At 44.6% G+C, this 14,320-nt stretch overlaps 1 non-coding gene across 1 annotated transcript; it reads left to right on the forward strand.

The window, feature by feature from the left end:
• The first annotated feature begins 5,637 nt into the window (after positions 1-5,637).
• On the forward strand, positions 5,638-5,744 carry LOC132539136 (U6 spliceosomal RNA). Its single transcript, XR_009550442.1, has one exon. It is a non-coding gene; the product is annotated as a U6 spliceosomal RNA (small nuclear RNA).
• The last annotated feature ends 8,576 nt before the right edge of the window (positions 5,745-14,320 follow it).

Raw genomic sequence — 14,320 nt, forward strand, 5'->3', positions numbered from 1 at the left:
GGGGTCCTGATTGTGGTACACCTGGTTGAGCACACATGTTACAGTGCACAAGGATCCAAGTTCAAGCCCCTGGCCCCCATCTGCAAGGGGAAAACTTTTTGAGTGGTGAAGCCGTGTTGCAGGTGTCTCTGTCTCTCTCCCTATCACCTACCTTCCCTCTGAATTTATGGCTGTTTCTATCCATTAAATAAATAAAGATAATAATAGAAAATTAATTTACATGACAGAAGTCTACATAAAATTGGCATTTGAAATAAGAAAGCTCTTTTTTGAGGTCCCCTGTTACAGAGCACATGAGTGGAAACAAACTGCTTCTGGAAAGCCTGTTTTTAGTAGCTTAACTTTTTCCTTTCTTTAATTTTCTTTTCTTTTTAAACTATATTTATTTATTGGATAGAGACAGCCAGAACTTGAGATGTGATGGAAGGGGGAGAGAGAGGGAGGGAGAGACAGAGACACTTGCAGCCCTGCTTAGTCACTTTTGAAGCTTTCCTCCTGCAGTGAGGATCAGGGGCTTGAATCCATGTCCCTGTGCATTGTTGTGTGTTTAACCAAGTATACCACTGCCTGACTCCCCCCTTTTTTCTCTTGGCTTTTCTTTCTTTGTTTATTTTTCCTTTCTTTCTTTCTTTCTTTCTTTCTTGCTTTTGGGCTTATCACCAGGTTTCAGGGCCAGCACTATGAATCCACTGGTGCTGGCAGCCATATATTTATTGATTCATTTACTTATTTATTTTGGCTAAGACAGAGAGAAACTGAGAGGGGAGGGGGTATATAGAGAGGGATAGAGACCTGTTTCTCTGCTTGTGAAGTGTCCCTCTGCAGGTGAGGAGCCAGGGCCTCCAACCAAGATCCTTGCATGGGTCTTTGTGCTTTTATACTATGTGCACTAAACCCAGTGCACCCCCACCTACCCCACTGTCCCATTTGCATTCCTTTAGAGGTGAGAGGAAATACAAAATAAGAGGCAAAATCTTCACCCAGCACTTTGTTTAGGCCAGAAGAAACTCTGAAAATGTCTCCCCTCAGCTTAGAGGGAGAGGGGAGTTTTTCTGCATGTGATGCCTCTTTTTTTTTAATTATCTATGTCTGGATTGACTGATTGATTAGATAGAAAGAGAAATTGATAAGGGAGGAACATATAGAAAGGGAAAGAGATAGAGACACCTGTAGCTATATTTCACCACTTGTGAAGTTTTCCCCCTGCAGGTAGGGGGCCAGGGGCTTGAACCCAGGTCCTTGTGCACTATGATGTATGCACTTAACCAGGTGCACCACCACCTGCCCCTATTTTTTTTGCTTTTAAAGAAGCTTCCACTGATTTTTTTGCATACAACTATCTATATATGCTATTCTTTTTAAAAGGTTTATTTATAAAATGGAAACATTGACAAGGCCATAGGATAAGAGGGGTATAATTCCCACCACCTGAACTCAGTATCCCATCCCCTCCCAATGGCTTTCCTATTCTTTAACCCTCTGGGAGTATGGACTCAGGGACATTATGGTGTGCAGAGGTAGAAGGTCTGGCTTCTGTAACTGCTTCCATGCTGAACATGGGTGTTTACAGGTGGATCCATATTCTCAGTCTGTCTTTCTCTTTCCCTAGTGGGGCAGAGTTCTGGAGAAGTGGGGCTCCAGGACACATTGGTGGAGTCTTCTGTCCAGGGAAGTCCAGTAGGCATCTTGGTAGCATCTGAAACCTGGTGGCTAAAAAAAGAGTTGACATATAAAGCCAAACAAATTGTTGACCCATCATGAACCTAAAGGCTGGAATATTGCAGATGAAGATTTGGGGTCTCTGTTTTGAAGATAGCTAGTAGGCCTATTTTTAAAATGTTATATTCCAAAGGGATATATATTCCAAAGGGATATTATATTCCAAGGGATATATATTCCAAAGGGACATTATATTCCTACTGCTTTGTCCTCCTCTCACGCAGTCTCATCGTGCAGGTAGCAGGGATGGGTCTAGGCAAAGCCCTATTTCTTTTTCTGGCTCTGAGATTTTGAACTTTACATCCTGTCTCTAGATTTTATTCAAACTTAAGTCTGTCTCGAAACCCTAACACCATCAACACAAAATGAGTTGAGTTAGATTCTTAAAATTTATTTTGGATTTGAGTCCCCACCACACCTGCAGAGGAAAATCTTTGTGAATGGTGAAGCAGTGCTGCAGGTCTCTCTCTCTCTCTCTCTCTCTCTCTCTCTCTCTCTCTCTTCTCCCTCTTTACTTCCCCTTTCCCTTTTGATTTCTGCTGTTACTATGCAATAAATAAAGATAATAAAAATATTTTTAAATTTTTAAAATATTTATTTTCCCTTTTGTTGCCCTTGTTATTTTATTGTTGTAGTTATTATTGTTGTTATTGATGTCCTTGTAGTTGGATAGGACAGAGAGAAATGGAGAGAGGAGGAGAAAACAGAGAGGGGGAGAGAAAGATAGACACCTGCAGACCTGCTTCACTGCCTGTGAAGGAAACCCTCTGTAGTTTGAGAGCCGGTGTACTTAACCCACTGTGCTACCTCCTGACTTCGCTTAGATTATTTTTAAGGAATTTGTATTTACAATTAAATTTTGATTTGATAGAACAAGGCAATTCATACAAGGAAGGGAGATAATGGAGAGAGAGAAAGACAAGTACAGCTCTGCTTGCTTGTCAAGCTTAACCCCACCCCCTAGCAGGTAGGCACTGGGGCCTTGAACCTGGGTTCTTAGTCATGGTTATGTGCATGCTCAACTGAGATCACCACCACCTGTTCCTATTTTAAAATTATTAAAGAATTTCTTAAGAATCCCCTCAACACTATATCTGTTCTATTCCAGCTTAGGTCCATGATTGGTCAACAATTTGTTCGGCTTTGTATATTAACTCTTTTCAACCACCAGGTTCCAGATGCTAGCATAATGCTGACCAGACTTCCCTGGACAGACAACACCACCAATGTGTCCTGGAGCTCTGCTTCCCCAGAGCCCTTGCCCACTAGGACAAGGGAGAGACAGGCTGGGAGTATGGATCAACCAGTCAACGCCCATGTTCAGCGGGGAAGCAATTGCAGAAGCCAGACCTTCCGTCTTCTGCATCCCACAATGACCTTGGGTCCATACTCCCAGGGTTAAAAAACAAGAAAGCTATCAGGGGAGGGGATGGGATACAGAGTTCTGGTGGTGGGAATTGTGTGGAGTTGTACCCCTCTTTTTTTAAAAAATATTTTATTTTATTTATTCCCTTTTGTTGCCCTTGTTGATTTATTGTTGTAGTTATTATTGTTGTTGTCGTTGTTGGAAGTTGTACCCCTCTTATCCTATGGTTTACTCAATGTTTCCTTTTTATAAATAAAACATTAAAAAAAAGGGAGTTCGGAGGTGGCGCAGCGGGTTTATCGCAGGTCGCACAGCGTAAGGATCCTGGTTCGAGCCCCCAGCTCCCCACCTGCAGGGGCCTGGCCTCACAGTAGGTGAAGCAGGTCTGCAGGTGTGTCTATCTTTCTCTCCCCCTGTCTTCCCTTCTTCTCTTCTTCTCTTTGTCCCAGCTGCGTCCAGCTCAGCGCCATGGAGCCCTGCGGCCCTCGCCCTGAGGCCCCGTCGCCCCCACGCTGCATTGCTTAGCGTCGCGTCGCGTCACGTCACCCCCACGCCGCATTGCGTTGAGTTGCATCGCACCCATAGGCCCCAGCGCTGGGGCCAGGGTCTGAGACTTGAGCGCCAGGCCACGACTGTGCGGAGGCTCCCGGCGTGGAAGTACTGCTGGGGAGTCTTGACGGTGCTGTGCTGGACAGCAGCGGCCATGTCCATCGTGCTCGGCCCATCTACTGCCATTCCTCCAATTCCAAGTAAGTGGCCCCCGGTGCCACCCGTCCTGGAAGGCTCAGGTGTCGCGCCCGCCCAGGAAGGTGCTGGGTGGGGGGAGGGGCGAAGTCGGGGTACAGCCACAGAGGCGCCAGCGCCGCTGGACCCCTTACCCCGGGCCAGGCACACCCCGAAGAGGTGGCTGCGCCCCCCCCAACCCCTAGGATCCAGCGGCCTTGAGCGGGGCAGTCCCCGGATAAGGGCCATGCGCACCCCCGGCAGGGGCGCACCCGGGGGAGGTGTGCGCGAGACCCCAGACCCCACACCCCGGGCAGGGACACCCTGGAAGGGTGGCTGCGTGCCCCAGATCCTGCTGTTTTCGGCTTCCAGGAGCGCAAGCACAGGGACCCCGTCAGAGAGTCTGGGCAGCCGGCCTTCCCTTTCCTTCCAGCCAGGAGAGGGGTCCTGGGGTCCCAGGGCCTCGCCCAGCATGTCCATGCCTGCGGCTCCGAGCGCCCTGAGGGTGAGGACCCGCCCAGGCAGCTCGAGGCCGGGCAGTGAGCCTCCCGCCCACCCCAACCGCCCCGGCAGGAGGGGACCCGGGTGGAACCCACCAGCCTGCCTTGGCTTCGGGAGTGGCCAGGGCCAGAGAACTTTCCACGTGCCCGCCCATCGTAATGTGCGTCCGCTGTCCTTCCTCGGTGTGGCCCACGACGAGGTCCTAGGGGGACTGCTGTTTGGAATCCTGAACCTGGAGTTTGGCCTGGGGCAACATGGCGAGCCGGGCTCCCAGACTAAGGTGAAGGCCTGGGCGCGGGGTGTGGGTCCAGGTTGGGGGGTCTCCTCACACTTCTAGAGCTGGAGTGTTTTCTCTGCCTCTGTCTCTCTCGAAGAGACATGCATTTCAGAGCTGTGCCCCATGCTGGCTGGCTGGAACCCCTGTTGAGCCATTTGCCAGGCTGCGGGTTGGGTCTGGGATGAGGGTCTGGCACTTTGCAAACTGCTGGTCCAGGGAGGCCACTCCCAGCGCCCCCTCACCCCCTACCCCTTTCAGGAGGCCTGGGCCTGGCTGGGCTCCTTGTGCCATGGGGGGTGGGCGGGGGGCGCCTGGGGCTCTTGTGTCTGCAAGGATAGTCCTGGGGGGACTGCAGTCCGCCTGTGCACAACAGGGCGGCCAGGGCACTGGCAGGTGGGAGCTGCAATAGGAGCTGGGCAGAGCCAGGCAGGAGCCAATCTTGGAGCTGGGTAGGAACCGGACAGGAACTGTGGTTTAAAAAAAAAAAGGAAATTAAAAAAAAGGAAAAAAATGTTACTTATTAATACCAAAAAGAGAAGCAGAGCATGACTATGGCACATGCAATGCTGGGGATTGAATTCAGGACTTAATGCCTACAGATCCACTGCCCTAGCCATTTTGCAATTCTAGAGTATAAATAGGTTATTTTATTTTTTTGTTGTTGTTGTCACCAAGGTCTCATTGTCTCCCTTTCTTTTTTTTTCTTTTCTATTCTTTTCCACTCTATTTTAATTTTTATTTATTTTTCCTTTTGGTTTCCCTGGTTGCTTAACATTGTTGTGGTTATTAATGTCGTTGTTGTTGGATAGGACAGAGAGAAAGGGAGAGAGGAGGGGAAGACAGAGGGGGAGAGAAAGACAGACACCTGCAGACCTGCTTCACCACCTGTAAAGGGACTCCCCGGTAGGTGGGGAGCAAGGAGCTCGAACCACCAACCGCGACCTTTCCTCCGGTCCTTGAGCTTTGCGCCATGTGCGCTTAACCCGCTGTGCCACCACCCGACTCCAACTGTCTCCATCTCTTAACACTTTTTAAATAAGATTATAATATAGCCCTAGCTTTGGTAGTACATATACTGAAATTGGCATGATACAGAGAAGATTAGCATGGCCCCTGCTCAAGGATTACACACAAATTCATGAAGTGTACCATATTTTTTCAAAAAAAAGTTTATAAAATATATGTACACATATAAATAATTAAAATCTTTTAAAGAACCAGTTAATGCAAGCTGGGAGGTGGTTCAGTGGTAAGAGGTCAGGATTTGCATGTGTTGGATCCTAGGTCTGTCTGAACCCTTTTTCTACATATGCTGGAGCTCTTTTAAAAGATTTATTAGTGAGGGAGAAAGGGAGGAGAAAGAGAAAGAGATAGAGAGAGAAAACACTGTAGCATCAGTCTGTGACATGTGATGCTGGTGGTAGAATTCAGGACCTCATGCTTGAGTCCAAAGCTCCAACCATTGTGCCAGCCTCCAGGGCTGCAGATTGGCTTTTTTGAAAAAAATCATGGTAATATTGTTCTCTTAACTGTACATCTTTTAAGTAATACAAAGACTTTTAAAAATTTTTTCTCAAATATTGTGCCTGGGGATCAATCCCACCCAGAACCTTGCAGCTGCATGGGACAGCTGAGAAGCCTCCCCGCCAGTCTCCATTCTGTATCCTTTAAGAGAGGGAGACATGCAAAGCACTGCTCCTCTATGCACGGAGTCCCTCCCATTGCCTGCCTGTGGTGTTCACTTGCGGTGTCCAGGATCAGACCCCCAGCCACATGCTACGTAAAGCATGTGCTTTACCCCCTGAGCCACCTTCTGGTCCTGAGTTTGATTCCTGGCATTGCATGTACCATAATGATGCTCTCATTCTCTTTTATGAATAAAAAAGTTATGTATGTACTTGCATAACAATTCCCAGTTTTCCATAAAGCAATCTATGTATCTTTTTTTTTTGTTTGTTATTGGATAGTGACAGAGAGAAATTGAGAGAGAAGGGGGAGATAGAGAGGAATAGAGTCAGAGAGACACCTGCAGACCTGCTTTACTACCTGTGAAGCGACTCCTCTGCAGGTGGAGAGCAGGGGGCTTGAACCAGGATCCTAAACGGTCCTTGCTCTTTGTGCCATGTGGGCTTAGCCCACTGTGCTACCTTCTGGCTCCCTTAGGTATCATTTCTAAAGCCTGTTAAATCTAAAATGTTCTTAATCTTTTGTAGTAATTTCCTGATTCATGTTTCCTTGTCTTAAACATCTTGCTTCTGTTTAAGTTTGCCTTGTGGGAAGTCCCTTTGGTCTTGGTAATTTTCCAGGGCTTGTAGTTGAATGCCAGCAAGAACGCTCCCAGATAAAAAACAAAGAAATTGCTCTGCATGTGCTTCAAGGTAGGCTTTACCAGAAGATTATAGAGAAAGGTGTGAGGGAAGAACTAGAGTATCACTGTGACCTATGCAATGCCAGAGATTAAACTGAGAACTTCATGCTTTAGAGTCCAATGTCTTATACACTGTACCACCTCTCAGGACACTGCAGATAAGATTTATTTAGTAGAATCACTTAACAACTGTTCGAAGAGTCACTCTGCACATGCCTTACATATGGGAGTCCCTGGGCTTGATTCCTGGCCCCACTGAACAGCAACACAGATACAGCAAGCCAAGTTCAGTGGATAGTAGATCTGTGCTTAGGTCTCTATCTCAAAATTGTAAGCATTTAACTGAGAGATAGGTTAGTGGTAAACTGCATACTACACATGCAGGAGGCCCCAAGTTTGATCCCCAGCATACAGAAGTTCTGAGTAGTGCTCTATCCATAAAAATAAATAAACAAAGGGGTCCAGAGCTTGCTCCCCCAGTAGAGTGCACATCACATCACCATGCTTGCAGACTTGGTGTTGAGCCCTAACACAACATGGGAGCACCAGGCATGATGGCAGGTACTGTGATGTTTCTCACATGCTCTGTATCCCACTTTTTCTATTTCATTTTTAAAAATTTTTAAAGTCAATTTTCTTTTATATATATTAATATATTTATTTATTATTGGACCGAGACAGAGGAATTTGGAGGAGAGGAGGAGTTAGAAAAGAGAGAGACAGAGAAACACCTGCAGCCTTGCTTTACCACTTGTGAAGCTTCCCCTACCCCCTGAAGCTGGGGACCAGGGACTTGAACATGATTCCTTATGCACTGAAATTTCTGTGCTTAAACAGATGCACCACTGCTGGCCCCCTGTATATTTTATTCATTAATTATTTCCTGGATAGAAGTTGAGAGGGAACAGAAGGTGTAGAGGGGGGAGACACAGAGAGACACCTGCAGCGTTGCCTCACCACTTGTGAAGCTTCTCCTCAGCTGGTTGTATCTTGGGCTTGAACCTTAGTCCTTGTGAATTGTAACATGTTCACTCCACTGGTTACATCACCTCCCGGACCCCATTTTTTTCATTTTAAAGTTAAAAGGAGAAAACATCTGTTGGCAATAGTAGAATTATGTAGTATAAAACTGTTGTACTAAAATACATCGATATATTCATCTTTTTTTAAAGGTCATTTTGTGAGTGCACATGTATAGTGTGAGAGGACCAATGTTCAAGCCCTTCATCCCCACTTGCAGGCAGAAGCTTCACAAGCAGTGAAACACCATCTTAATGTGTCTCACTTTCTTTTTCCACTCTATCTCCCCTTTCCATCTCTATTTCTTTCTCTCTTACCAAACAAAAAAAAGACTTTTTAAAGGTTACTTTATATTAAAAATGTTATTTCATTATTCTTGACCAAGTAAAAATATCTCAGGACATATAGAAAATATATTCCATTGAGAATAAGAAATAACTTGAATGTTTAGGCTCTCTGTGTCTGTGCCAGAAGGGGTTTGCTAAGAAGTAATGGTTGGGAAATGTGAATTCCTAGCTTCAAGTTTACCTACTGATGCTCCTCTGCAATCTGAGACCATCGCAGGCAAGGGATTAATATATCATTTGCACTGTCACTTACACTACTGCAGGCTAAAACAAGGGTAGGGAAAGTGGAAAGGACAAGAGTAGGGAAAACTAAGATATCTAAATCAAAGTGACTAGTGACAGTTATTATAATGCTTACTGTTATGCAACCCACTTTTCCTAAAATGCTACAAGGTTTACTGCAAATAACTCAAAAACATGTCTATTTTGGGCTTCCACATTCTCTTTCAACCCCATTCAGGTTTTACTTTTGTTTGTAAAGATTTATTTATTAATGAGAGAAATAGGGGAGAGGAAGAAGGAGAACCACAGCATCACTCTGACTCATGTGATGCCGGAGATCAAACTTGAGAACTCACACCTAAGAACTCCAAAGCTTTATCCACTGCACAACCTCCCAGACAGTGGCAGCCTTTATTTTTTTTAAATTTAAAATATTATGATACATTGCTTACTTAAGAGGCAAAAGATTTATACAATCTGAAGAGAACAAGAGTATACATACTTTGCTTATTTAAATGATACATACACTTTAGTAGAACTTACACATTTGAATAAAACTACATACATATGTAATTCAAAATCTAGGAAATATCGAAAAATGTAGTGGGGGAAAAACCCTTTCTTGCCCCTTGACCTTAGACTCTATAAGCAGAAAATATTAGAGTATGGTTTTTTTTAATGAATTAATTTATTTTCCCTTTTTCGTTGCCCTTGTTTAACATTGTTGTAGTTATTTATGTTGTTGTTGGATAGGACAGATAGAAATGGAGAGAGGAGGGGAAGACAGGGGTAGAGAAAGACAGATACCTGCAGACCTGCTTCACTGCTTGTGAAGTACCTTTCCTGCAGGTGGAGAGCTGGGGGCCAGAACCAGGATCCTTCTGCTGGTCCTTGTGCTTTGCAGTATGGTTTTGGCAGAGCTATTTATTTCTGAACCCACAGGGAGTCGTAATAAATTTATGTAATAATATGTTTTATTTTACAACTTGAAAGTATCTTAATTTCCATAAAAAATTTCATAAAAATGACCTTTAAACCAATTTTCTCTTTAGAGAGTTATGATACAAATCCTGAATAGAAACAGCTTGAGAAAGAAGTTTGAGTTAACACATTAGTAAACTTGCTGGAGAACGGACTGATGTGGGTAAAATATAGCTTTTTAATTATTTTTAATTTCATGAACTACAGAAGGGGGTAGAGGGGCCCAGAAGCAGCACTCTAGCATATGCAGTGCTTGGGATTGGACTCAGGACCTAAAATTTAGAAGCTCTAAGTTCTTCCATGGTGCAACCTACCCATCTTCAGAGATATTTTTCTTTTGTTCTAAAGATCTAATTTATTCATTAATGAGAGAGAGAGGAGCAGGGAGAATCTGCACGTTACTCTGGTATATGTGGCACTGGGGATTGAACTTGGGACCTCATGCCTGAGAATCCTGTACTTTATCCACTCTGCCTCCTTCTCTCAGACCACTGATAATTTGGCTTTGATTGGAACTGGAACTACTGAAGAAGCACTATTGGGTGCTGGGTGGTACTGCAGCGGTTCAGCACCCATGGCACAAAGCTTAAGGTTAGGGGTTGGGATCCTGGTTTGAGCTCCCCACCTGCAGGGATGTAACTCCACAAGAAGTGAAGCAGGTCTGCAGGTGTCTGTATTTCTCTCCTACTCCTTGTCTCCCCCCCACCCTTAATTTCTCTGTCCTATCCAGCAACAATGATAAACAAAAAGAACAACAAAGGGCGGGGGGGGATGGCCTCCAGGAGCAGTGGATTTGTAGTGCAGGAGGCAAAAGAAAAAGAAACACTCTTACTCCATAAGTAAACCTGAGATAACAAGTCTTAAACAATTAAGTTCCTTCTGCTCTTGCTCTTGTCAATTGTATGTGTCTGACCTTCAGAAATAGAAATCCTTAGAAGAAAATTTACGAGTGCCTTTTCCATTGTAGTAAAGATAGTGATTGTGTTAAAATGTGAATTCCTTTCTATCTCTGCACAGGTTGGAACAGGAGCCCAGTCAGAAAGAATTCGGACCTACAATTTTAACCAGAATAGAGTCACTGACCACAGGGTAGGATATGAAGTCCAAGATATTAAGGTAATATTACTGAATGTGCTTACTGTATCTTTGATTTATTAAGGAATCAAATTTCGGGGCCTGGTGTTAGCACAACAGGTTAAGCATACATGGTGCAAAGAAGCCACCTGGCAGCGGTCCCAGTTCATGCAGATGCATGTGGTCCTGGTGATACTGCGGGGCCCATCCATGCTGGCTCTGGGCACAGCTCAGTGCCCCCCATCTGTGCAGTACTTAGGGGCCGGGGAGCCCACAGTGGACCACAGGACAGCAGCAAGACCCCTGTGTCGCCCTAGTTACAACATCTTCACTGGAGTGACTGTCAGTATCACCTAGAGATGCCTGCTAGCCATATGCTGCTGGGCATTTCAGTGTTTGTTTTGCCTTTCTTTTATATTATTTTTTATATAGTCTCTTTTGTTGCCCTTTTTTATTGTTGTTGTATTTATTAGTATTGATGTCATCCTTGTTAGACAGGACAGAGAAAAATTGAGAAAGGAGGGGAAGACAGACGGGGAGAGAAAGACAACTGTAGATCTGCCTCACTGCCTGTGAAGCAACTCCCCTACAAGCAGGGAGCTGGGGGCTCGAACTGTGATCCTTCAGAAGGCCTTGCGTTTTTGCCCCACTTGGCTTAACTGGCTGAGCTACTGCTCAGTTCCCTTTTTCCCCGCTTTTTAAAAAAAAATATTTATTTATTCCCTTTTGTTGCCCTTGTTTTATTGTTGTTATTATTTTATTTTTAAATATCTATTTATTCGGTTTTGTTGCCCTTTGGTTTTTTTTTGTTGTTGTTGTTGTAGTTATTGTTGTTTCGTTGGGTGGGACAGAGAGAAATGGAGAGAGGAGGGGAAGACAGAGAGGGGGAGAGAAAGATAGACACCTGCAGACCTGCTTCACTGCCTGTGAAGCGACTCCCCTGCAGGTGGGGAGCCGGGGGCTGAAACCAGGATCCACATGGTGATCCTTCTGCTTGTGCACTTGTGCTTAACCTGCTGCACTACCAACCAAATCCCCTGTTGTAGTTGTTGTTACTGATGTCATCATTGTTGGATAGGACAGACAGAAATGAGGAGAGGAGGGGATCGGGCGGTGGCGCAGTGGGTTAAGCGCACGTGGCGCAAAGCGCAGGGACAGGCATAAGGATCCTGGTTCGAGCCCCCGGCCCCCCACCTGCAGGGGAGTCGCTTCACGGGCGGTGTTGTAGGTCTGCAGGTGTCTATCTTTCTCTCCCCCTCTCTCTGTCTTCCCCTTCTCTCTCCATTTCTCTCTGTCCTATCCAAGAACAAAGCAATGTCAACAATGGCAATAATAACCGCAATGAGGCTGCAACAACTAGGGCAACAAAAAGGGGGAAAAATGGCCTCCAGGAGCGGTGGATTCATGGTGCAGGCACCAAGCACAGCAATAACCATGGAGGAAAAAAAAAAGAAATGAGGAGAGGAGGGGAAGACAGAGAGGGGAGAGAAACATAGACACCTACAGACCTGCTTCACTGCTTGTGAAGCAACTCCCCTACAGGTGGGAAGCCAGGGGCTCCAACCTGGATCATTACCCCCATCCTTGCACTTTGAGCCATGGGCGCATAATCAACTGCACTACCACCCAAGTCTACTCTTTTCCCTTCCTATATGCACTGAGTATGTGCTTGTCTCTGAAGGTCATGTATACCCTATGAGTTTTAGTCTTTTTTTTTTTTTACCTCCATAGTTATCATTGGGCTTGGTGACAGCACTAGGAATCCACTGCTCCTGGAGGCTATTTTTACCATTTCATTGCCCTTGTTGTTGTTGTTGTTGTTGCTATACCTGTTGTTGTTGGACAGGACAGAGAGAAACTGAGAGAGGACAGGAAGACAGAGGGGGAGAGAAAGACAGAAACCTGCAGACCTACTTCACTGCTAGTGAAGCGACCTTCCCCACACACATAAGGAAGTGGGGGCTCAAACTGGGATCTTTATGCCCATCCTAGTGCTTTGAGCCATGTGTGCTTCTCCTGCTGTGTACGGCCCAGCCCCCGGTATTTGCCTTTAATGACTTTGGTGTACCTTACTAATAATGAGACTATTTCTCATATAGACTCAGAATAATACTTTGATCGGACTTTTCAGGAAGCATTTCTTTAGATCATGTTCAGAGTTATACTTCTCTTTTTAAATATTTTTCATGACATGCCCGATTTTATATATATGGAGACAGAGATAGAGGCAAAGGCAGGGACTGAGAGACAGACAGACAGCGTCCCAGCATATACAGAACCTATCTGGCTGGAATGATCACCTAATCTGGCACTCTCTCCGTCTCAGGAGATGTTCTCTTCACTACTCCCAGCCTGTCCTGGGACCCTCTTCCTAGTAATTGCTACCTCTGCATTTTTCCTAGTTAACATTAATTTTTGATCATTTGAGAGTTGGTCTCTATTCTTGTAAGTTGCTCACACTTTCAAGGTGTTTCTCTCCTCCCCCCTACATTAAGGAGCACTTTAACTGCTATGTGGATACAATATATTTCCTTGCAAGGGAGTATTTGAAACTATGATCTGTATTTAAAGTTGATTTACAAAGTGCTGAGTTTGCTAGAATATATATCTGTCATTTACAAGGAAACAGTCACTGTGCAAGAAGAAATACAGTGTTGACAGTAGTGTTTCAAATATATAGTGTTCTTATGCACTCTGTCCAAGAGTTACTGAAATCAACAATGTTTACTCTCAAACTGTAGTCAAGTCTGTGGAGCTAAGAGAATTTACATTTTTACTTGATTCATTTTTTGTGAACCTTTGGGAAGCTAAAGACAAGTTTTCTTCAAGTATATCCTGTGAAACGTGGGTTGTAACCCCAGTTTTTAAAAATTATTATTCAAGGTTGCACAGCATCAGATGTGTCTGACTTCTAAGGAAAATGAGACCCCAGACACATTGATGGGTGAGTGTGAAGATATTTAAGTTGGGATGGTTGGATCTAAAATAGCAGTTACAAACTCTCTCAATAGCAGCTGTTTAGTATTAAGCTTAATTGTCTTCACACATTTCATCCATCCTGACCAGCCCTTACTGTGGCACAAAACTCAGACCTGCCTTGCTAAAAGTTTTCTTTAATACACTAAAGAATATACTGATTTGTACATCCGGGGAACAATATAGTTGCTGGGTCTTTCTATTTGTTTTGTCATCTCAGTGTAATTTGTTTTAGGTAAAATACTTAATTAAAATAATGAAAATAGAAAACAGGCATTGTACAATGTAAAGGCATCAATACCCCTGTCCCAAACTCACCTGTTCCCAGTGTCTTTTTCATCCCATTTTCCATGTTTTCAGCTACATGTTCTCAGGGAAAAAAACAAAACTCAGACCTGCTCCTCTGCACCTCTAACCACACTTGATGGTGTTGTTAGCCAGAGAGGTGAAGTCTCCTATTTTTTTCACCAAGAAGTGCTGTCTTGAAAAAAATATTTTGAGGGAGAGGCTAGGTGGTGGCTCACCTAGTTGAGAGCACATGTTACAGTGCTAAAGGACTCAGGTTCAAGCCCCTGTTCCCCACCTGCAGGGGGAAAGCTTCATGAGTGGTGAAGCTGTGCTGCAGGTGTCTCCCTCCCTATCACCCCCATTCCTTCTCAATTTTAGGCTGTCTATCCCATCAATAAATATATAAAGATAATAAAATATTTTTAAATATGTATATTGAAGGGGCTGGCAGTGTACCT

The sequence above is a fragment of the Erinaceus europaeus genome, chromosome 6, assembly GCF_950295315.1.
Source record: "Erinaceus europaeus chromosome 6, mEriEur2.1, whole genome shotgun sequence".
In the NCBI taxonomy this organism is placed as follows: Eukaryota; Metazoa; Chordata; class Mammalia; order Eulipotyphla; family Erinaceidae; genus Erinaceus; species Erinaceus europaeus.